Raw genomic sequence first — 26,419 nt, forward strand, 5'->3', positions numbered from 1 at the left:
TAAAAAATGTCCTTTATGTGAAAGACATTTACAAACATATCAGCTTAAAATATAAACATTATTTGATGCGGCATTAGTTTTTTTGTCTCTGTAAAATGCCCAGTGATAAATGTTGATGTATCATATTCTCTGCCACCATCAATAATAAGTCACCAGCTGTCATGAACCTCCTAAACCCTATGTTAAACCAATGAACTGGATGAATGTGTGAAGCAAGAGTGAAGGTTAGAAGCTGTAGCCATTTATCTACTTTCTCAGCATTCCGTTTTTCATTAAGTCTGTTGCACATATTGAGATCAACTCTAATATATTGTGTTTGGTAATTAAAGGAGACTAGAGATTGTCAAGGATACTGAACAACTCACACACATACACAAAAACACACAATCATGGAGAATCAAAATATTAATTTGGGGGGCACCTGGGTGACTCATTCAGTTGAGCATCAGACTTTGGCTCAGGTTATGACATCATGTTTGTTAGTTCAAGCCCCACATCAGGCTCACTGCTCTCAGCACAGTGCTTTGGATCCTCTGTCCCCTTCTCTCTCTCCCGCTCCCCCTATGTCTCTCTCTCTGAAAAATAAACATTAAAAAATTAAATATATATATTAATTTGGCTATATTCAATTGTAAAATGGAAATAATCCCATAATGACTGTAAACAAGCCATTCATTTTCCCAGAGACACAGATTTTAGAGAGCTTTCACTGAAAAGCATTAAGAAAAATTTTATATAGCAATTTCTTGAGAATTCAGTAGCAGTGCTTTTAAAATCTCTATTGGGAAGCACATCCCATACTTTCAAATTAGGCCTGACGATTGTGCTTGGAAACATTGTCACACAACACTGGTTTTGTAGATTAAAGTTTCCAAGTAGAAGACAGAAGCATATTGTTCTTATGTACACCCATTCTGAAATCAAGCAGAGCTGGACCAGTCACTAGAATTTCTTTAAGTAATAAAGGCTTTACATTAACCCTAACTTATACGAGAAATCTCTAGGATCTACAACTCTCATTTGTCTAGATCAATGTTTTTCACAATACTCAAACAAATGACTTGGCAAAAGTATACGTAAATCTTGAGAAGCTTGGATAGCATATTTTTGACTATCATGGAGATTTTTATCTGAGGCAGCAATTCTTACCACAGTGCACAATGAGTTTCCATATTTAAACCACACACTTCTTCAAGGTTTACTAAACAGATATCAAAAACAGTCCAGCTACCACTTTGTAGGCTAAAGAAAAGAAGACCAGAGATTCATTGAGGAGGAAAAAAAAACACAATTCTTTGTAGCAATTAGTGGGAACAGAGAGGACTGGGGCATATTCTCTTCCCCACCCCAAACCAAGTGAGCATCAAGGGAATTTGATGAGACTGTGACCCAGGTGGTGGCATTGGATTGGTTTCCAGAGGAGGGACCAGGAGTTTCTTTCTGGCTGGACATTTGCTAGTCTGTCAAAAAAATATCTAACTCTGTTATGGCGCATCACTAAGCACAATGAAAGAATATTTGGAAAATGTGATATTGTCCTCTAGAGTTCAGGTTGGATTTGGATTTGACTCCCCTCTGAATTCTCAAGTCTAGCAGTGCTTGTGACTTATGGAACAGGACAAGGATTTGTTAGGGCAACAACACATGGATTCCAGTTCCCTTTGCTCTTTGATGTGTATATTTATCTCATAGAGATTTGACCTAAGATATCAGCCCCAGGTATTCTAGTAGAAAGCTGGAGGTGGAGTGTTAGAGGGCAGAGGTTTGGGAGAATATAAAGAGGTTATTTGAATAGAGTATTATGGAGAGCAGGTAATAGTTCAGTGCAACAGTCTCCAAAGAAAGGGTCTCAAAATTACACAAAACATCCTCATGCTAGAGATAGCCAGAATTTGGTCATGCACTATATAGTGCCAGATTATATCAGCACCAAGCAAAGAGGAATTTGACTTTTCTGTCTAATTTACCCTATTCTGTCCCCTGCCCTGGATCCCATAAAAGCCAGAAACTACAGGATTGGACAAGTAAGTATAATAAAGAGATGAACAACAACAACAACAAAACAAAAACAAAAACAAAACCAGACCATGCCCCTTTCCCATTGTTGATCTGAGAATCCTAGGGATAACCTGAGTATCAGAGGGTATTAAATGTAAATTGGATAAGAGGTTAAAGTTATGATTCAAATTTGTCAGGACTTTTAAATAACTGAAATGAAACTGCTCTAACCCCTAAAAATGAATACAAAACTTAGGAAATATGTTTCACATATTGACAAAGAATAGGGAAGAGGAATTTAGGAAAATGAGTTTGAAGACTATGGAGGAAACAAAATGAATCTATTTTCATACCGTGTCCTACTTCAAATAAAATATTTTGTCTCATAGTAAGATTATAAAATGATTTCAAATAATTGGCTGAGATCAGGGGCTCCCAGTCCTATTCATAGACCCAGGTGAGTCACTGTTAGCATTTTGCTTTTTCATCAGGAAATAATAAAGATAAGAAAAGTGTAGCAAGTTTATGCAACTTAATTTATTCAACTTAAGTCACAACCCTTTATTGTAAGATCATGTACTTCACAGTATTTTTTTAATTTAAGTTTGTTTATTTTGAAACAGAGAGAGAGAGAGAAAGAGCGAGTGAGCATAAGTGGGGGAGGGGCAGAAGGAGAGAGGGAAGAGAGAATGCCAGGCAGAACATAGATGTTCTACGGGGCTCAAACTCATGAATCGTGAGATCATGACCAGAGCTCAAATCAAGAGTTGGACGATTAACTTACTGAGCCATTCAGGCATCCTAGATCACATACTTTACATTTTCCTAAAAAATATGGAAAAAGAAGAGTCTCAGTGTTTTTCTTTTAATTATTTATTCTTTCTTGGAAATAATGAAGGGACATCATTAAGTCTAAACCCAAACGATTTTTTAATCAAATATTTACCCCATTGTTCTAGAACAAGTTATTTAATCTGAAATAACCTAGATAATAGTTTTCCTATTCTGACTTCATGGACCTAAAAATAACTTTATAAAAAATTTGATTTCATGAAATTAAAAAAAAAAGAGAGAGATGGATCACTGGATCTATTTTTAGGATTATCTGCAGTAAGATAAAGGAGTTACTTAATGTCTCACAGATGAACCTGAAATTTTAATCTTGTCCTGCATTGAACTGTTCTTCAGTGAATTAGTCTCCTTTCCCACAACATTTTCTAGTGTTTCCCTCTACACCTCTGAAGAGGCAAGTGAATAGGACAGAGCTTCACACCCAATCGAGAGTGGTCACTCCAGGGAAAATGTTTTGCATCAAGGAAAAATTCTTACTCAAACTGCCCACATCTTTGTCCTACTGCCCATTTCATTTTGCCATTATTTCCCAGATATAAACACATTTTTATCCTTTAATTGTGCTTAGCTATTCGAGTCATGTAGCTAATCATTTTAGACTGAGAAAATAAAATCATACAGAGCTGGATGAGTCATTTTCAAGAATAAGCTCCAAATAGCTTACTCTCCTCGGTTTGTTTCCACCAGCAATTTATTTCACAACATAGTAATTTCTGCCAAAATATCTTGTGGGGTTGGGCTATAGAAGGAGTGGGGAGAGGGGCCTCAAGCAATTTTGAGTTGAGCTGAATTCTGCTAATAGTCTTTACATTATGTTCTATGCCTTGTTTCATGTATTTGTCTAAATTGGAATTCTCTTTTCCCACCGTCCCCATCATCTTTAACCCCAAAACGAGGATGCCATGCATTTTCAGTGGGCAGCTCAAAACATCCACCAAAAAGCCTTTCCTGATCAGTCTAGTGTTACTGACTTCCTTCTTCCCTTTTCCTCGCTGCATAGTCTGTCATAAAAACCTGTACTTAATCATTTACTATTGTGGATTTGGGGGTTATCTCCACCACAAAGAGATCCAAGATTTATATTTTATTTAATCTCATGGGGCACTTTAGAGATTAGCACATGGACTTTTAAGTCAGTAAGCATCAACTTGGAGTCCACCCCAACACATATTGGCATGACAGCCTAGAAAAAGTATTTAACAGAGGGCTTGGCAACGAGAAAGCATGTGATAAATACTGCTCCTTGCTGCTGCTACTGCCTTTGCAGCCACTATTGCTAGTTTCCGTGAAGTTAACATTAACAACACTGACCCTTTGCCAAGAACTTAATAGGTAATTGTTATTTCTGTGAAAACTCCTGAAGCTCTTTAATTCATTCATTCTTCATTTCCCAACCAAAGCTACCAGTGTTTTCACATATCCATATTTTTGACAATAGGACCTCATTTTCATTAATCTATCCCTGGGAGGATAGGGATCTGTGGACTTTCTTTACTCTACCCCTTGAAAAACTTTATAAAATTGTATTATATATTTTATATAGATATATATTTTAGACCGTTATGTCTGATTTTTAATAATATGAGCCCCTTAAAATAAGTATTAAAAGACCATGTTGATTATGCTTGCTTCATTAAGGACTTTCAAAATATTTTTAAATAAGAAGAGTAATGTAAAATCTCAAAAAGAAAGTGATAGCATATTTCTTAAATTCTAACATTTCTATAGCCTACTCAGTCTTAGGATTGGACACCTATCTCCACACTGTTCTTTTTCTAACAGAACTAAGTTTTCTTCTCAATTGTACAATGAGCTCTTAAGCAATTGTAATTTGTAGTTTCTTTTTAAAAAAAAAAAAACCAACATTTTTCAATAAAAAGGTGTTAAAGTTTGTAAATTCTGAACAATAAGAAATAGCTAAAGTCATTCACATCAAGCTGGGCATTAGACATCTGGTCTCAAATGCAAAAGAGTCTTCTTAAGGATCAGTGGTCACTGAGATGGAGAACACAAAAACAAAACAAGAAAACCATATCCCATTTTCTCAGCAAGATAACCTCTACCTGGTGATCACAATAGCCCTTTTATCTAGCTTCCCTGCATGTTTTACTTCTTTTCTAATTTATTTGAACATCCTTTCAAATAGATTTTCTCATCCTAACAGACATAATTGGACTATCTTTTCTGAAGTTCAAACTAACGCTCTGAAATGAGAATAAAGGAAACCAACACTATAGAGATATCTCTTTCTCTTTTAGTATATGTGGTTTAAGAGACAGAAGGCCTACAGTATGGGAGATGTTTTCCTCTTATTTCCATGCATCATTTACCACATGAGCTCTGCTAGATGGTTTCCAGGGTGAATGCGGAACACACTGGCCCCACGCCGCAGGAAACTGCCAAGCACCTGCTGGTAGGTGCAGATGCTCCTCAGGATAGTAAACATAAGGCCAAAGTACAGGGTGGCTGGTTCTGACTTCTTCTGGAGGAAGTACATCTATTACTTGTTTTATTTTCAGAAATAGAGCAGACCCACTGAATATATAAAAAGCAATCTTGTCTGTAGTATGATGGTACCTGAAGTGCTCATTTTTTTCTAAGATAAAGTAACCAGTTCATTTCACTGGAATATGTGTAAAACTTTTTTCTCAGTAATTATTTTGTGTTTCTGCATGACTTGAAATATTTACAGATGGCTTTTCAGCTCAACATTCAGATATTTCTGTTGTTACACCTTGGATTTTGACTCCTTAAACAAGAACATACACAATGGGTAATATCCACAGCATAATATTACCTATCCTTATACATCTTTGCACATTGTTAGCTTCACATTTGCATCCCTTAATCTGTGGACATAGTAAAGCATTACTTTAAAAGCTCATAATATTTTTAAAACTCACAGGAAAACAGGAAGATTAGCACTGCACTGATATTTATAAGAGACACACAGAGAGAAAGAATAGAAAATGCATTAAAGAAGCCCTTCTCCTGAATTTCCTCTTACACATGTATTCTCAAATAGTGAAGTGAATAACACAGAGAAATAGGCATGGGAAAACCCCTCATACAGGATATGCAGTCCCCAGTCCTCTTGAAGAAACAGCAAGTGTCAGAGCAAAAGTTTCATGTAGGAAATCAGAAGACATTTTTGTTTACTTTGTTCTCTAACATGGTTGGTGCTAACAACACTAAAATAAATATTGAAGGCATTAATTAAACCACAGACACTAAAGCTTCTGTGAAACATATGTATAATTTAACACTTAGGCGATTATCCTAAAACTACATTACATATAGAATTCAACTTACCCAAAAACAAAACAGCCTTCATATACATCTGACCTCACTACAAATCCCTCCACTCGATAAGCCACACCTACAGAACATATCATGATTGATTTTAATAGGTAATTCGAACATGTTTTCCAAATCCTCTACTTCATACAGATACTAATGCCAGGTTCAAAATACAGATAAATAGTACTTACATTTGAAGAGCACAGCTGTTACTATAGATGCATATTTTTGCCAGAAAACATGAAATTAAATTTGAACAGAAGCCCAAAATCATAAACATTACTTGAATAATACAATGTGTATATAATCAAATTTTAGTATACTGGGATTTTATTGTTATTTCTTCTTCTTTTTTATGTTTTGAAACTAGAGATCTTACATGAATATTCATTAAGAACTTTTCTGGAATCTTACTTGCCCTCTCTGAATCAATATTAATATTAAAAAAAAACTGGGGGAGCCTGGGTGGCTCATTCAGTTAGGCATATGACTCTTGATTTTGGCTCAGGTCACGATCTCACAGTTTGTGGGGTTGAAACCCCACAGTGATAGCATGGGGCCTGTGAGGGATGTTCTCTCTGCCTCTCTCTGCCCTTCCCTATTGGTGAGCTGGGTCTCTCTCTCTCTCTCTCTCTCTCTCTCTCTCTCTCTCTCTGACTCACACACACACATACACACACACACACACACACACACACACTAAATACACTTAAAAAAAACAAGTTTCAACTTAAGTAACTTATTACGTTCAAAGTATGACTTATTCTGGTTTTTTATGTTTATTTATTTTTGAGAGGGAGAGACAGAGTGTAAGTGAGAGAGGGGCAGAGAGAGAGAGAGAGAGAGAGAGGAGGACACAGAATCTGAACCAGGCTCCAAGCTCTGAGCTATCAGCCCAGAGCCTGATGTGAGCTTGAACTAACCAACCGTAAGATCATGACCTGAGTCAAAGTCAGATGCTTAACCGACTGAGCCACTCAGGTGCTCCAAAGTAAATGTGACTTATTCTTAAAATGTGCTTGTTGTGAAAATGCCAGGCCTCACTTAGGAATATACCAAATTCCGACCTACAGACTTAAATGCTGTTCCAGAAATATTCATGGTTACCAAATGTTTATAAAACACCTACCGTGTGTCAGGTAGCAGGAATAGGGACCATTGAAACAAAAACAAGCACTCCATTTGTTATCCTTTAGAAAATTCAGACTGGTGGATCCTCAAGAAAATTCAACATGTAGAGATAATTGTATATATCATAGTAACATTACATATAGAGGTATGTTTGCAAAGATGGCTCAAAGCAAGTACAGTTTACCGGTGGAGGAGATCATTCAACTGAGCTTCAATAAGTAACAACTAGATCGGCTCTCAGAATGGGTCCACTATGTTGGTGAATCTGTGAGTCCGAGTTTATAGGCCCATAATAATAAAGCCCTTTGCTTTTGCATGTGTGAAAAAAAATAATAAGTAACAACTAGATCACCAAACAGATGAAGTATTCTAGGCACAGAGATCAACAAACAGATGTGGAACATCTCAAATTGTTAGTAAACTGCCACAGATTTGAGATGTCAGCCATGTAGTAAGTGAGGTTAGTAAATGTAGGCAATGGGGTTTAGAAAAGCAGAAGCAGGAAAGAAATAAAAAATAAGATATTGTATAAAGATAATTAGATAATCAGATAGACATTTTTAACAGATATTTCAGACTGAGTGTTTTGAGAAGAATGATGAAGGTAAGGAGATCAGTTAGGAAGTCACTGTGACAATTTGAAATATTTTGAAGGGTTCAAGTAGAAAAGTTAGTTCTTATATCAAAGGAGGCAACAGATTCAGAAGACACCAATGTAGCCTTATTTATAAACCCAGGTCTTTGATTATATAGAATGGAATTTTAGGGCATACTAATTTATAAAAATTCTAAAAATTTTAAGTGTGTAACCTGAAGGAAAACAGGAGTAAAAGTATAAAACAAACATATCTAGAAAGAAGTTGCTATGGCTGATGTCAGAGAGGTTACTACCTATGTTCTCCTCTCAGATATGTCTGGTTTCAAGTCTCATATTTAGATATTTAATCCATTTTGGATTTATTTTTGTGTATGGTACAAGAAAGTGGCCCAGTTTCATTCTTTTGTATGATTCTGTCCAGTTTTCTCAACACCATTTGATGAAGACTCTTTCTTATTGGATATTCTTACCTGCTTTACCAAAAATTAACTGTTTATATAATCATGGGTGGATAGCAGCATTATCTACAAAAGCTAAATTATGAAAACAGCCTGAGTGTCCATGGACTGTGGAATGAATAAAATGAATAAATAAGATGTATGTGTATAATATATATACACACATATATATAATATATATAATGTACATATAAAATAATTATAATGTATATAATCAGATATTACTCAGCCATAAAAAACAATGAAATCTTTCCATTTGCAATAACAAGTATGGAGCTAGAGAGTATTATGCTAAATGAAATAAGTCAGAAAAAGATGAATACCATATGATTTCACGCATATGTGGAATTTAAGAAACAAAAAAAAATGAAGAAAGGGAAAAAAGAGAAAAATGGAGACAAACCAAGAAATAGACTGTTAAATATAGAAAACAAACTAATGGTTACCAGAGGGGAGGTGGGCGAGGGGATAACTTAAACAGGTGATGAGGATTAAGGAGTGCACTCTTGAAGAGCACAGGGTGTTGTACAGAAGTGTTGAATCACTAATATTACACTGCATATTAACTAACTTGAATTTAAATTAAAACTTAAAGAGAAAATTCTGAAAAAATTAAAAAAATAATTTAAAATTTTTCCTGATAATTCAAATTAAGGTGAGCATATCAATTAAAAGAAAATAATCCATTATTCTATTAATTTGGTGAAAGACTATAGTGCAAACTAAAATTAGAAGAGTAATGTGTGTACTAGCCTTGACCCTGTGACAATGATCTGGTAAGAGTCAGTCACTTACTTTCTTACTGCTTCGATTATTCTGTTCATATTAGAAGCAGATTACTATGAAATGAGCAAAATAAATTAATTAAACAATTATATAAAAATTTTATTACCACCATTCTGTGTATAATTTTATTTCTAAAGCTGTCCACATACTTTAAAGAGGTATTCTAACACACTAAATTTCTTAAATAGTAACAATAGAATTATGAATAAAAATCTCTTGTAGTAAGATGGTCTCATTAATGTTAGCTGTTTCCATCAATTTGTTAGCAAGAAAGAACATTATTCAGACATAAAGAACTATTATTTTTTTTTAAAAAGCCACTTAAAATAACAATTGTTATTTCTTCAAAGGTCTCTTTCCTTTTATCATATAATAGTCATGTAAATAAACTACACTTAACAATGGAAACTGCCAATCACATTTAAAGCAATTAAACCATTGGTAACAGAAAGTTAAAATGTTCAGGCCAAGATAAGTAAAAGTATTCAAATCTTGTCATGCAAGAAATGAGAGTTTATAAAGATTATTCATAAGGAAATGAAAAGTGACTGTTTTATGAGCTCTGAGTATTAATATGAACCATGTGGGTTTAATCTGCATTTTACCTAGTGACACTCTTTGTGAAAACGTGTCACTCTGTGAAAATATTTTGATAAAGAGCAACAACAGTACTATAAATACCTAGTCTGTGTATTCTGTGAGAAATACATATTGGCTATCAAATTGAATATCATTTTATATTTGAAAGACCCTAGAATTGTTGGTCTTACAGTAATTGTTTTAGCTGTTTAAATATCTTGTATCTATAGCCATTTTGAAATGTTCCATCATTACATTAAAACTACTGCATCTGTAACTTTCAAATAATCCAAAGATTCTTGCCCTACCTATATTGCTACCACCACTACCACACCATGTTTCTCTTAACATTCTTTTGATATTGTGAGGCAAGCAGGTGAGACTGATTAAAAGGGTTATAGCTGCTTCTGAATTATCTCTTAAATGCTGCCCTACAAGGTTAAATTACAAACTTTTTGAATAAAAATGTCATGTAAGTGAACAATTCAAAAGTCATGCTTTAATTTGTATTAGCATAATAATATGTATTACTTGACAATCAAATAAATTTTAGTTTTTAAAGACATACATTGCTATGAAGAAACTACAAAACTCTGATAAATGAAATAAAATAAGAACTAAATAAATGAGGAGATATTCCATGTTCATGGATAAGGAAATTCAATATTGTCAAGACATCAATTCTTCCCAACTTGGTTGATAGATTCAGTGCAGTATCAGTCAAAATCTCAAGAAGTTATTTTATGCATATTCACATGAACATGTGTCTCTTCCATCTGGATGCCTCTCTGTGTCCTTTATCATATCCTTTATTACATAATAAACAAGCAAACATAAAAGTTTTTCCTGAGTTCTGTGAGCCATTCTAACAAAATACTTATCCCAAGAAATGGGACATTAGAGTCTCAATTTATAGCCGGTCTGTGAGAAATACAGGCAAGAACCCAGGGTTTGAGATTCACATCTGAAGGTGGGAGTGGAGGACAGTCTTGTGGAATTGACCTCTTACCTTGTGGAATCTGATGCTATATCAGGTAGATAGTGTCAGAATTGAATTGAATTATAGGATACCCAGATGGTATTGTAGAAAATTGCTTGGTGGGAGGAAAAAAGCCACACATTTGGTGACAGAAGAAATGTCAGAAGTCAAGTCTTCCAAGTGAGTAGTAAAGGAAAACTACAGAGGAGGAGAAGTTTTTCCTACATAATGGTTCAAAGCCTTTAAAAGACACCTTATCAAAGAGGATAGACAGGTGGCAAATAAGCATAGGAAAAGATGCTCCACATCATATGTCATCAAGGAAATGCAAATTAAAACAACAAAGAGATACCACTACACAGTTATTAAAATGGCCAAAATCCAGAACACCAACAAAACCAAATGTTGGCGAGGATGTGAAGCACCAGGGACTTATATACTTTGTTGGTGGAAGTGCAAACTGGTAGAGTCACTTTGGAGAACGGTTTGGTGGTTTCTTATAAAACTAAACATAGTCAAACCTAGGATATAACAATCACACTCCTTGGTATTTATCCAAAGGAGTTGAAAATTCATACCCATATAAAAATCTGTACATAGATATTTATATAGATTTATTCATAATTGCCCAAACTTGGAAGCAACCAAGATGTCCTTCAGTAGGTGAGTTGGTAAATAAACTGTGGTATTCCTAAACAATGGGATATTATGAGTAATCAAAAGAAATGAGCTGTCAGGCCAGGAAGACATGGAGGAAACAAATTGCACATTACTAATTGAAAGAAACCAATCTGAGAAGGCCACATATTGTATAATTCCAACTATATAACATTCTGGAAAGGCAAAACGGTGAAGAGGGGAGCTCAGTGATTGCCAGGTTGGGGAGTTAACAGGAGATGAATAGCCATTGCAAGAAAATTATTAGGGTAGTGAAAATTCTCTGTAGAATATTATAACAATGGATACAAGTCATTATGCATTTGTCCAAACCCACTGAACATACAACACTAGGAGTGAACCCTTAGGTAAACTATGGATTATGGTTGATTATGACGTATCAACATAGGTTTATTCTTGGTAAGCAATTACCATCATGCTGATGAAGTTGACAATAGGGAAAGCTATCCTTTGTGGGAACAGCAGGAATATGAAAAATTTCTGTACCCTCCTCTCAATTTTATTTGAACCTAAAACTTTTCTTAAAAAGTAGAGTCTTTAAAAAAAAGATACACCTAGGCATTTTTCTGCTAAATAGCAAGACACTATCTAAGTTCCAACCCCTATCCTCTACACATTTATCTGTCCTTGCACCCAGTTGTACAACTGTACAGAGATCTCAAATTTCAGGTTTTTCTAGTAGAGCAAAATGAATGGATAGTCCCATCCCCTTTCTATCAAGGCAGAAATGCAGAGGGACAAAGTAGGATTTGCAGGTGGTGAAATGTGGTCATCCATTGCAATTATTGAAAAGCATTTACAAGGTGTCTGGGTGACTCAGTCCATTAAGTGTCTGATTTTTTATTTCTGCTCAGGTCATGATCTCACAGTTTGTGGGTTTGAGCCCTGTGTCAGACTGACAATGTGGAGGCTGCTGGGGATTCTTTCTCTCCTTCTCACTCTGCCCCTCTCTCATTTGCATGCACATGCTCTCTCTCCCTCTCTCTCAAAATAAATAAATAAACTTTAAAAATTTCAAAAAGCATTTGCATCTAATGTGGAGATGCTATGTAATAAGAATCTTCTCATCAAGGTATCATCTCATTTTCAGTGCAGTGAGGCCAGGGCTAATTTTCACAAGGAGCAAGTGTAACACCTGTTAATATCATGAGTATGCTAACACTATATGTAACTCCCCTGGGCTTACTCTTGAAGAACATTAATATATTTTAAGTGGATGAGCTAAAGAAGAAAACAGCTCAATGCATGAGTATTTTGAAGATCAAATGAAGTAGAAAGAGCAGAAGATTCTTTGTCATGGGATAAGCAGGGGAGGTTCCTGAGAAAGGCTAACGGGACATGGGAGGGCTATTGGGAATAGGACAAGAGAAGCTAGAGAGATAGAATGATCCAAGTCAAGTGGCACCATGATTTCCATGGTATAAGCCTCATAAGTGTGAATCTGGAGGCTTGCCTCCTGGTCCTACTCCATATTTCTTGCACATTTATTGGTTAAAGTCTCCATGCACAGTCCTCCCACTATTAAAGACTTGGGTTGTTTGACCATTAAATGAAGAACGTCCCGAATTTAAAGATGGAAAGGATGAAAAGGGATAGAGCCCAAGACACAAAATGACAATTTGAAGGGAGCTACTCAACTAGGAAAATCTGTGATGGACCATTATGTAATCAGGAAATGAAATAAAATTATCTTATGTTTGGCCCCTTAATTAATGAGGTTGTTTGTTTTGGCAATTAACCTATTCTGACAAACACAATGGCTAGAGATATATACATATATTATGTATAATTATTATATGTTATATGGCATATATTTTATAAAACTTGCATATATTAGTAACATCAGATAAATGTATTAATACTGATATTATACTTTATATATTAATAAATTAATAATATGTGAATTTAGTAGTATGTAATAGTTATATATTATTTTTAATTACATGGTATTAATGGTATATTGCATATAATACATATATATTTTTTAAACCAAAGTCAGTGTTCTAATTGACAGCATACATATTGCTTTTCTAGTGGGTCAACGTAATCCCTATCTTGCCTAACTTTGACATCCTCTTTAGAGACAGCCAAAGTAAAAAAAAAAATACTCTCCACTGTTGAGGTCTTTTATATATTAAGCCACAAACCTCAGGGTTCTAGAAAACACTGAACACCAACAATAAACCCTTTTTACTATTCTTCTATTTCGAAATCCTTAGAAAGCAGGTGCTTTTCTTTTTTCTTTTGTAAGTTTATTTACTTATTTTGAGAGAGAAAGACAGAGACAGAGAGAAAGAGAGAAAGCGAGCAGAGAGGAGTAGAGAGAGAGAGGGAGAGAGAATCTCAAGCAGGCTCTGCTCTGCCAGCACAGAGCCCAACACAGGGCTCAAAATCACCAATGGTGAGATCATGAGCAGGACAGAAATCAAGAGTCAAATGCTTAACTGACTGAGTCACCTAGGTGTCCTTATTTTTTTTCTGTTTTAATATATGATGTGAAATATCAATAACATTGGATGATTTGCTAAATAAATACTGCTTTGCCTTTTCCTGTTTATTTTTAAATTCATTTTCAGGAACCGTTTGACATGCACAAAGGAGGAGAGTGGATGTCAAATACGAAAATTGTATAGAATTCAACACTAGAAAGTTAACTTGCCTCTCAGAATGATTTTAAAATGTTAATTCCTCTGCATTTTTATTTCATTGAAGGTATAGCTGCTGCATGGCTTATCGACATGTTTGATATATTCTTGATGTTTGTTTTTAGTTTTATATTGACTTTATAATCAAGGCAGTGGTTTGATTTAAAAACTTAAAGTCTACATTTAATTTGGCAAAAGTGGGTTGTTATATTTCATCTTTATAGAGCCCATATTGCAGTATATTCTGTAATAGAGTTTAAAAGAATCTGTTCAAAGCTCTGCTACAGATTTTAGCAATGAATGTTGCAATTATTTGCTGTTGGGTTGTGAGAGATTGTTCTCCGCCCTTGGGTTTTTTCAATCCTGATTGCTGCTCAATTGTCATGAGTCTCTCGAAAGAGGAAATAGTGAGTTGTTCCTTAAGACCAATTACCAGTCACATCTGAGAAAGCAAAATTGAGAAATCAGACTCATTTGTAACATATTTCTAACTTTGCATTAATGTGGATTTGTTTATACAAATAATCCATCAATTATGTTGTTTTCCAAATACAGAGAATTACACGAAATCTTTCAAAGACATCAAAGATATGCACAGGAAAAGGAAGTTAGAGATTGAAAGGGTACAATTGTTTTTAAATGTAATGACTGAAGTATAAGAAATGCCCATATCCCTGGTTTGTACCTAATCCTTTGATCCTCCAATTCTCTCGATGGGAATCTAATTATGGTAAAACCGTATTTTCTATCTTTGAGAAATTTGTTTTGTTCATATTTCCATTTATACTTTCAAAAATGTCTTAGCGCTTTTAAAATGAAAAAGCAGCTAGGAGAGGGAGCAATAGACCTGACAGAGCCACTGGCAAGGTTTTATAATACAGAAACCGAGAACAAGTTTATTTTTATCTTGGTAAGGTGTTGAGTGTGGCGAGGTACAAGATCGTGCTGAGTGGAATGGAGATGAGCAGGGCGGGAAGGCAGCGCTCGCGGTGGGAAGGGAAGCCCCAGTTTTTGAGGCTCAGAGATCTTAGGCTCTCTTACTTGCCTTGGTTATGCCAGTAGTAGGCTTGGTTATTGCTCATCAGAGCAGAAGCCAGATTTTTTTTTTGTACACACACACACACACACACACACACACACACACACAATTTCTTTGCTAGACAAGTAGTACGCCAGCAGGGTCCATCTAAGAACACTTTTTTTTTTTTTTTAATTTTCAAAAGAGGACCCTGGGTCAATTCCAGTTCTACGTTTCTAGGGTTAGCATGAGCACAGAATGGGTGTGAGGGACTCTGGCAACAATGTGAAGACCAGTAAAATTAGCTCCGAGACATGGATTCTAGTTTTAGCTCTACCGCTCACTAAGCGATCTGAACTTCAGCCTCCCCATCTACACACAACATAGAGATGCTGTAACGTTTTACCTCGCCACCAGCGTAGTGTGTACATCAAGTGGAGTGCTATCATCACTTCGTAAACTGAAAAGTACCAGAGATCTGTAAGCTGTTATTGATGGGTGTTACCATAGCAGTGGAGAGAACAGTGAACTTGAAGGGAAAAGGCAGGATTTGTTTGTTTGTTTGTTTTTGCGGGGGTGGGTGGGGAGAGGGCAATGCAATATCTACCCTGAGAAGAAAAAGGAAGACTATAAAAAACAAAAGTTTTTGACTCAGACATCTCCCAAGTTTCACAAAGCCAACTTTGTGAATATGCCTGAAAAAACTATGATGCTGAAAAGGTTTATGGTAAGTGAGAAGTTTGTTTAATTTTTAAGATGGCATCAGCGCATTTGATTTACATATTCAGGAGAGAGAGAAGGGCAGAGAGAGAAAATGACAGAATAATTTAAGCCATATGTGAAACTTGGCCAACTGGAGGATATAGAAAGGCCATTTCTGCTTTTGTCCCTAAACTATTTGATAACCTCAGGATATCAATACCGGACACCATCTTATTCTATAATTCTTACCTAAAGTAGAGACCTCCTGTAAATAGTCCAACCCCAATTTAAACATCCTACAATATACACCACACCTAAAATCATTGTCAGTAAAACTACCTTTTTTAAAATTGTCTTTTTGATTAAAAGGTATAAGCAGGGTCAGGTTTAGCTCTAATGTTTTTGATCCAGTAGCTGCCCATGAAAGAAACATGTTCAAACCACTGCCCCTGAAATTTTAATTGGAAATACTCTCACAAATTCTGTTAAATGGGATAAATACCAAAATATAACATGATAGGAAAAAGTTACTAGAAATATTCTGTTAATAAATTGTGAGCTATACCATTACTCAATACTGATGCATTAAACATGTGTCAGTATTGCAGTATTATGTCTCTGAATTAGTCTAGAATAGATTGTCATTTGCCATTCCACGTTATTTGTCCCAAAAAGTTAAGTGCCTATAGGCCCTGAAAGTAGAGGAGCAGAGTGGGGCACAGTCACAAATTTATGGCAACTCTTCTAACCTTTAAGTCAGTGCTTTATTACTAAGAGCTCTGTAGGACGTGCTTATGGAATATGCAAAAAGCATTTAGGATCTTTTTATAGCCAAAAAAAGCATGCATATTGTCAAGGCATAAACAATATTCATGCAACCCAATTTTAAATGAGAACATGCCTATGCATAACATAGCTACAGTAGTATATCATAAAAATAATTTATGTGACAACAAGTTATTTTATGTTCTAATTTTCCCTATTTAAATGTTGATTGTTTCCTAAATCACAGCTTTTAGCACCACATCTAGAAACCACTGTAAGCATGTTTATTGCCTTTATGATCTTACAAGAAAAATGTAAATACCCAGAGGTTTAGAAGTTTGGTCTTTTTGCTTCTGTTTTTGTTTTTGTTTGTTTGTTTTCTTTTTCTTTTCTTTTCTTTTCTATTCTTTTCCTTCCTTCCTTCCATCTTCTTTCCTTCTTTCTTTTTCTTCCTTCCTTCCTTCCTTCCTTTCTTTCTTTCTTTCTTTCTTTCTTTCTTTCTTTCTTTCTTTCTTTCTTTTTTGGAAGAAAATAGAATTGGTAAAAAACTGCTGAATAAGTCACCCAAGTACATGGAATTACTTATCTTTATTCTGCATTCCATTGTTCTTCCCAGGGGAATACTTGACATTCCAACCAGTGGATGCTGTCTTTCAAACGCATCTATTATAGACCAAATCACATATAAGCACATAAATAAGTAAATTCAAAGCACAAACACAGATGGTGTTTCAAGTTTCCTTTAGATTCTAGGTCATACAGAACTTATAATTCTTAGAGAAATCACTGAGGATTACAGATACGTTGCTTAAGACTCCCAAACAAGTGGATCGATAGTAGTTTCAATATCATGATTCTGACATCGTCCTTATGTGCAGGCATTTCCACATCACTGACTCAACCATCAAAGCAGTTTGGAATTTCAAATATTCTGTCTTTAGGTCCTTCATAAAAAAGAGATGAGCCATGTTCCACAGAGACCTTACTTTTGAGAGATCTTTATTATTCACTCTCCCTAATAAAGATATCAAGATACATTTTTTTTGGTAAAGCCCATGGGTATAGTATTTAAATAAGTTTATAAACTGTTTCATTCTATGACTTATTAATCCAAGAAGGTTAATCTATGTAAAATTAAACAACAATAACAGCAAAACTGTAAAGATGAGATTTTTTGTTTTTTGGGGTTTTTTTTTTGTTTGATTTCAGTTTCATGTTTGGTTGTTTGATATTAAGAAAGAACGAGATGTGATTTTTCTTGTCTACAGACTAGTAAGATGTAACAAGCACAGAGGTTCTCTACATAATGGATGCTGGACATGTTAGTTTTTTATATAAAAAAAAAGCAAAAACAAAACTCAAACTGACCAATGATTCTCTTGGATTTTCAAATCTATCTTGAAAGCCGATAGTAACACTGAGAGATCAGAGGTTCCTGCATGTATAGGTGTCTATTAAATTATCATCTCTGAACTGGTCTGGAACAAAGGATGGAAAGTGGACTTTTCTTTAGTATCTCGACATATTAAGACTTAATGACATGCTTTTCCTTTTCACTCAGTGCATATATAATGCTTCTGAATATTACCTGGAAGCAGAGGATATTAAACTGATAAATAATAAAAATTTTGACATAGAAAAAATTGGATTTAGCACTTTTATATTTAAAAAATTTTTTTAATGTTTATTTATTTTTGAAAGAGAGACAGAGCATGAGTGGGGGAGGGGCAGAGAGAGAGAGAGAGAGAGAGAGAAAGAGAGAGAGAGAGGGAGACACAGAACCCTAAGCAGGCTTCAGGCTCTGAGCTGTGAGTACAGACCCCAACAAGAGGCCCCACCTCATTAGCTGTGAGATGCTGACCTGAGCCGAAGTCGGACTCTCAGCCAGGCACCTCTGGATTTAGTCCTTTAAAAGTATTATGCATTAATTTCCAAATCATAAAGGTGATGATAAATTTAAATATAAACTTAAATTACTAACAGATGTAAAACATATAGATCATGTTGTCTTATTCCCATAACTCTTTAGAATCAAGAGTCTAGAAGAATATATATTAAAACAGTACATTGAATTAGAAAACAATATCGATTTATGATTACTTTGGTATCATGAATAGAATTATCTTTGCCCTAAACATTTTAAGTTGGGCACGTGTTAGAAATTTCTGTACATTAACATGCTATCTTAATTCATGAAAGAATTTCTAATTTTCTTTTTCTAAAATAATCTTTCCTCCTTATTTTCTGCAATATCATTTTGTCATAACAATTATTTTTATTTTATTGTCATAACAATCATTTTTTAATTCTTTCCACTATCCACTATCCACTATCATGCACACATTTTTTTCATTCCTACTAACTTAAAAGTCCTCCCATGGCAAGCACTACATGGTATTTCATTTTTGTGTCTGTGGCACTAAACCTGTTCCTGGGACTAGAGCAAGTGTTTATCAAGGTTTGTTGAGCAGAACAGGCCATCTTACCTCATCTTATTCTCTCTCCCTGAAGTCATGACTAAATTAAATCACTTAAAATTGGTGTAATTTAGAAATATGATGTGCTCCAGGGATTAAGGATGATGGGAAGATTAGAAGCATCTATTTATATTTATTATATGTAAATATTTGTTTATTAATTATATTGAAAAGTAAATAGTCTGGGTAGGATGTATATGTTTAGTTGGTAGTTTTTAGCCTCCCACAATCTACTTACGGAAGTTTCTTTCTTTTCTGAGTGAGGAAGGAAAATGTGTTTCAGGCCCTTAGGAAATGGTTAACTTCTTAAAATACTGACGATTTTAAAAAATGCCTTAGAACAAACCCAAATTGCAAAATACATGTTATTTACTAATGGTACTAATCTTGAGATACTTTAAAGAAAAAGGAATTTGCTTCTATTGCAATGAAGACATAAGAGAATCTCAGCAGGCAAAGCCTCAGCTTATAGTAAATTCCCAAGCAAGATTTCCCAACTATAAACAAAACATATGAGTCCTTCATGTCTTCATATTTACTGACAAAAATTGTTTACCAAAAGGAAAGGCATATAAATAATTTCTGCTGTATCTCAAAATGCTAATACTCTCAATAGAATATTTTATGAAGTATTTATATAGCATTGGTGGAGACTCTGGTGAACTGTAAATCATGCCACTCTTCAGTGCAAGACTCTCAAAAATAAGCTCCATGATTTTAGAAATAACTGGTAGGCCCCATTTAGATTTTTCTGCCTAGGATTTGTCACTGTGTAGAGGTACTTACGCACCAAAGGCCTTCAGTTCCATGTTAAATATCCTCCAATAAGTCCACTTTTAAATCCATTAGAGGACAATAGAGCTAATACATCACTGTAACAAGGAGGTGAGATAACTAGGCTCCTTAAAAGGAGTGTGTTCTCTGGGGCACTGGGTTGGCTCAGTGTTTGGCTCAGGTCATGACCCCACCCTCCCTGGATTTGAGCCCCGCATCCCACTCTGTGCTGACAGCTCAGAGCCAGGAGCCTGCTTCAGATTCTCCCTCTCACTCTGCCCCTTCCCTGCTCACTCTCTCTCAAAATAAAATAAAGACTAAAAAAAAAAGAAGCAACATGTTCTCTCTCTCTTTTTTTTTCTGATCACCTTTGTAAACATTTTAATGATTTATATTGTATCTCCTTGCTGGACAGCTGAGAGTATGCGTAGAAATTATTTGACATGTTCTTAGGAAAAGCAAAGTGGAAAAGAACATGAAAGGGAGAGTTAAGGGAAAAACCGAGAGAACGGGTAAACAGAAAGTGAACTTGCAGTTCCCTTCGCCAAGGAACTCACAGCAGCTGATTACATGTATCCACCAAGTCAGGTAATCAAGGATCCACGTCCATATGACAGGCCAGTGTTAATATTTATATAGATCCTAGATAAATAGGTTTATTAGATGAAACTAGGTAAGTAGACCTATTAGGTGTTAGATGAAACATGAGTGACTGAATCAAATAGAAAAACAGAATTTTCTGTGCACAAATTGTCACATTCCTGTACCTCAATTCACTTGAATTTGAGTTGTGGTATAAAATACAGTAGAATCTGTTGACTTGTTTTCATCTTTTTATATATGAGACTTCTGACATATACACAGTTTAATGTTAATAAAAAATATGTTATATAATTAAAATGGAAAGGCATTGTTAGAACTGGTTTACTCCATCACACTTTTTTATATTCAACACATATATTGATAGCTAGTATTATATCATTTAAAGTACTACTGTGAAGTTAGCTGAATAGCATTTAATTTAGGTGGAGTAATTCACATTGGGTCAGATTTGAAATATATTTATTTTTCACATATGAAAGAATTGACAGTGGGAAATGAGAAATGACAAATTTGCAACAACCAATGTCCTCAGAAATTAAGTCAGGTGCAGTAAATTAGCAAAATCTGGGAAATACAATTTCTGGAAACTATTGTTAATCGCTAGGTGTCCTGAAGTTAACTTATTACAGGGTGGTGATTCAAAGCAGAAGTTCAAGAGAATGGTCTTCAGAAAGTTGTGCAAGCATTTTTCTGCCTGTTTCCTTATCTGTAAAATGCAGACAATGATAGCATTTGCCTCATTGTATGTTGAAAGCAAGATATAATTTAATTTGTGTAGGCATATAAAGTGATACATAACACATGCAGAATATTGTTACAATGTCTTGATTTAACCAACTACAAAAAAAAGTGATGATGGTTTAGTATTTATTGATGGGATAATAGAAATCTACTCTAAATTTTTCTTTATTCTTTCTACTTGTTCAGGCCCATGATGTAGGAAATAGGGAAGAAACAACACATTAAATGCTTATAGCTTAGCATATCCATTCAAATACTAAACACAGAGTTATTAGGGAGTATGAAGAGTCTTACATGTTTTTGAAAGAAAGGATAAATGATTACTTGACAGATAGAGAACTAAAGATTATTGCAAGGACAAATAATATTATGAGAAGCCATACAATATAAAAAGGAAAGAAAATTGGCTTAGGTAAAATTTAAAATGTTTATATCAGTAAAATTTTTAAGTTGTCACATTCTTGATATATAATAATATTTTTTCAACATATCTACCTAGAATCAGAATATCTAAGTCAGAAGCAATGTTAAGTGTAATCAAATCCAATTCCAATTAAAAATTGAAACTACCTATACTAATGGAATAAATATCAGAAGCCATTCTTAAATAAACAGTGTCATTCAATCTTATGTGCAAAATTAGGCACTGACATTAAAAAATAACTTGTTACAATCAAGTGAGTTCATTCCTAATAAAAATGACAGTGAAATGTTTACAGCTGTTGAAATCTGAATCAAATCTGGATGCTAATAAAGGAATGTGTCATTTTTCCTTTTTAAAAGAAGATTCTGTGATGAAAAAATGCAGACCCAAACTATAGATATATCAACATCATACAATTCAAAAATATTAATTAAGCCTATACCTACTTCATTACATTCAATTAGCACTGAGGGATTTGTGGTTCCAAAAGGACCTATAAAAATTGATGTGATTATAAGAAGGTCTTTAGTGTATCCTTTTTTAATTATTAAAAAAATTTATTCTCTAATTATAAGATTTATATTAGGCAAAACCTAATAAGCTAATTAAGTAGTATTGGTTAATACCAGGCTTAATGACCCATTTAAGAGTGCAGGGAAATATTACTTAAAATTAGAATTATTAACGAAAATCTAACATGCATAGTGCTAACATATAGAGGAAACATCTATATGTAACTATTACTATAAAAAATATTGATTATAAAATTATATGTAGTATCACAAAAGATTGTTTATATAAAACAGTATAAAGATCTCAATATATATGACCAAATATTTAATGTACATAATTAAAACTATATAAAGTATCTAGTTTTTAAACTCAATATAGTTTTAACAATAATGTAGCTAGAGAAAATGATTATTAACTAAATGTTCCAAATTTAGTCAGGTAGGGGCATGCCTGTTTCTCTTCACTTTTTCATAGAAAAATGTTGCTAAATATCACATTTATTGCTGTTGGCCAGGAAAAATAAAAGTAATTTTTTGGCTAAAAACTAAATTATTCCAAATTTGGGGATCATAGTTTTATATATGTGTATATATATGTGAATATATATACTTTTGTATATTATATGGTTTATGATATTTATGTAAATATTACATATTTCATGAAAATCTATTACTTGGTTTATAATATATGAGAGAACAGAACAATGTCTAAAATGATGTTTTTCAATAAAAGTTAGAAATTATTTAGTTTAAAATATTTTGCGAGATAATAGACACCATGTATATCTTCTCTCCTATTCTCTCGGATACAATTCTCTTCAAATGAAATGATCCTGTTGTAAAAATAGATCCCTACAAACTACAGAAAAGCATTAAGCAAATCCTTTCATAATAGGTAATACATATACAACTGTATCCCCGGCACTGTCCTGGCTCACTTCCTGTTCCCCAAGGCTGTTTCAGTCAAAGCGGATCTGAGTGTCTGTCATAGAGCTCTCTGTCTGATGAAGACATCTGCCATGCTCGTCACCATTTCCTCCAATTTCCCTGCGTCCTAACGGAGATTCTCATTTTCTATAATATTATGCAATGCCATCTCATTAATCGGAATATCCAGTTGATGTATCTTGTAGGGATTCATTCGGGGACAGAGCTTTAAATAGCAGCTATTTATATGTTAATTAATAAAGTGACATGCACAGCCCTGTGATTAGACCGTGCACATAGCCTATTGAGCATATTGCTATTTTCGATTTTCCTCCCACATGAAGATGAAGAGCTGCCCTCTCTAGCTCCTTTTTAGTATGCTTATGCAAATGAGCTGTTTCTATAATCTTGTTAATAAAGGGCATTCTCATCATTAAGAATAATTTTTAAGGGAAAATAGCAACTGCTTATGTATCATCATATGGATCTTATTTTGTGAGGATGGTTTACTAAAAGCTTCCTTTAACCACAAAATCTCCCTCAGAATTGGATGGAAGGAAAGTGGGAGATTGAATCATTTGGAATTAAAAGTGGACCAATCTGAAGGCGAAATATGTTCTAAGCTATTAAGAAAAATAATTTGGTAGCCCAAACCACAATACCAGTATATAAAAAAATTAGAGGTTGATTACAGTTAGTTTTTTTTCACTAAATATGTATTAAGGACCTACTGTGGGTAGGCTTTATGCAAACGATAGTAAAAAGGAAATATAGTGGTGTGGAAATCTCACATTCTTACAGTATTTTTAACATGAATTCCAACTAGCAACCGATTCTCTGGGAATAATTATTTAATGATTATATTATCCCACAACTTAGTTGTTTAACACAGCAATCACTTATTTTGCTCAAAAGTTTGTATGTAGATTGGTATTCAAGTTATTATTAAATAATTATTTAATGATTATGTTATCCCATAATTTAGTGGTCTAACACAGCAATCACTTATTTTGTTCAAAGGTTTGTGTGGAGCTTAATATTCAAGTTACTCTTCTGCCAGTGTTGAATAGGTACACTCACGCTTCTGGGTTTAGCTGCTCCTTCTACTTCTGGGGGTTGACTCATCAGCTGAGATCATGAGAGTGACTTGGTCACACATCTTCCTCCTCCAGTAGGCCAGTGCAGCCATCTCTACAAGTTGGAACTGTAGAGGGTCAAAGAGCATCAAGAGAGGGCAGGCCCCAATAGGCAAGCTTTTTTCAATTGTTTATATCAAGTAGACTTGCAATTGTGCCATTGGTCAAAATAAGCCATGCAGATGGTCCAATATTCAGTGTGAGAGGAGACCACTGCCGGTATGAAGAGGCAGGCATGAATAAACAAGGAACCATGATTGTAATGATATCTACCACAGTGTGCCCTGAGACCCTCAATGGTCCACTTTTCTCACAGTGCAAAAGATGTCTATTTCTTGTCAAAACCCACAGAAGCCTCTTTGGATAATCATGGGATCAGTCTCAAAATCTAAGACCATAAAGTCTACAATAAAATTTAGTGGAGATTTTTTAAATATAGTTATTCTTAACTCTGAAACCTATGAAATAAAAAGCCAAGTTGCCTGACCTCTTCATACCAACACCCCATGGTGAAATAGGAATGAGAGAGTCACAGAAGATTCTGTAGTTCCAAAAGGGGGAAAACATATGTACAGTCTGTTGCTGTATAACTTTTTGAAATCCTAAAAGGTACCTGTTGCCATGGCCCCTATATACTCGGAGCAAGGAAGGTTCCTTTGTGAGGGCCCCATCCTGTTCCCTAGGAGTGACTCTCCGTTCCATTATCTTCCCTTATGCATGGATTTTCTCTCTAGACTCTTGGATTTACACACTCACACATTTTTTTTTTTTACATTAAAAAAAAAAGTTCTTTATATACCTATAGTGCAGTGGCTTTCTTAGCCTGGTACTTGCTTATAGAAAGGCCTAAAAGTCTTTTAGAAACTTGAGTAGTGTCATCCCATTTTTATCTAATCTGGTGTGGTCATTTATTAGTAAAACTCTTTAAAAATCTGTGGAATTCCTGCATATCAGCTTGAGCCCCAGTCTATTCAAGCAGAAATACAACAACAGTTCTTTTTGAGATCAGCTCTTCTCTACTCTGGGCATTTCAGGGTTCTGTGGACAGTTTTAAAGATCCTTAGACTCTCTTTTGTCTGACTCAACTGCTCTCAGTGGAGGGTACTTTTGCTCTTTAGGAGACATTTTAAAATGTCAGGAGACATTTTTTGGTTGTCACACTTGGAGTGAGGGTGGTATTCTGTCATTTAGTGAGTAAAGGCCAAGGATATTTCTAAACACCTTTCAATCACCAGACACTCCCTGCAATGAAGAATTATCTCTCTAGTCCAAAATGTCAGTAGTACTGAGGTGAGGGACCATGGTCTACCCTGTAGTATCAACTAGGCAATGACTTAGTGTGGAAGTTTTAAGAGAAGTTTGTGGTTCTTTTTTTGTTTTTTACTGTTTATTTTTGAGAGACAGACAGACTGTGAGTGGGGAGGTTCAGAGGGAGAGGGGAACACAGAATCTGAAGCAGGCTTCAGTTCTGAGCTGTCAGCACTGAGCCCGATGGGGGCCTTGAACTCATGAACCGAGAGATCATAACCTGACCATGATCAAGCCCAAGTCAGACACTCAACCTACCGAGCCAACCAGGCACCCCAGAGAAGTTTTGTAGTTCTTACAGCCATATTCTTGCCTAAATATTCTCCTCAGACAGCATTTTCTTTATTTTTCCCCTACATTTTCTTTAAAAAACCATGTATAAGCTAGCGAGTATGAACCAAGAGGCAAGTTTATTTTGTAACCCAGCAAGTCCTCTAAATTCTGCTTACATATTTAATGGTTCCCTGTTAACTCAGCCACTTGTTATAATACCTTATTTTATGTGGTTAGGCATACCTAACAGATGTTTTCAACATCCTTTCCAATCAGACCAAAAAAGTTTTAGGTACAGTTTAGAGATTCCAAAAGACTATAGGTGACAGTTTTGCCAACTGTTACAGACCTACGCCAGCTGCCATTTTTCTAGCCTCCAAAAACAAGTTCCTCACCAAGTTTTCAACATTCACTAACAGTTTTCTCCCTGCTTTCCAGACTGTATTAACAATTTCCTTGCTTCTGCTGCCTGCCACATGGTCCCAAGCCAATGTCATGTTTTATAGGCTTTTTATAGCAGTGCCTCATTTTTGGTACCAATTTCTATATCAGCTAGATTTTCTTCTGCAAAATAAACCACATCAACTTTCAGTAACAGAAAAAAACATAACTATTTGTTTAGCTCACAATTCTATGAGTCATTGATTTGGCCTGGACTCCACGAGGTGGTCCTTCTTCTGGTAGTGGATGTGCTTTCTCAAAATCTGCATTCAAATATTGGTCATTTGAAAAGTACTGCTTTGTAGGACTGACTG

General features: G+C 34.9%; 1 long non-coding RNA gene across 1 annotated transcript in view; it reads right to left on the reverse strand.

Moving 5' to 3' along the window:
- Nucleotides 1-17,044: 17,044 nt before the first annotated feature.
- LOC115294332 overlaps nt 17,045-26,419 on the reverse strand; it is a 59,873-nt gene continuing 50,498 nt past the window's right edge. The window contains exons 4-5 of the long non-coding RNA XR_003909818.1: nt 24,028-24,151; nt 17,045-17,152 (exon numbers count right to left, since the gene is read on the reverse strand). This is a non-coding gene — a long non-coding RNA (uncharacterized LOC115294332). The remainder of the gene's footprint in view (nt 17,153-24,027; nt 24,152-26,419) is intronic.

Source organism: Suricata suricatta, chromosome 6, assembly GCF_006229205.1.
Source record: "Suricata suricatta isolate VVHF042 chromosome 6, meerkat_22Aug2017_6uvM2_HiC, whole genome shotgun sequence".
NCBI classification, from domain to species: Eukaryota; Metazoa; Chordata; class Mammalia; order Carnivora; family Herpestidae; genus Suricata; species Suricata suricatta.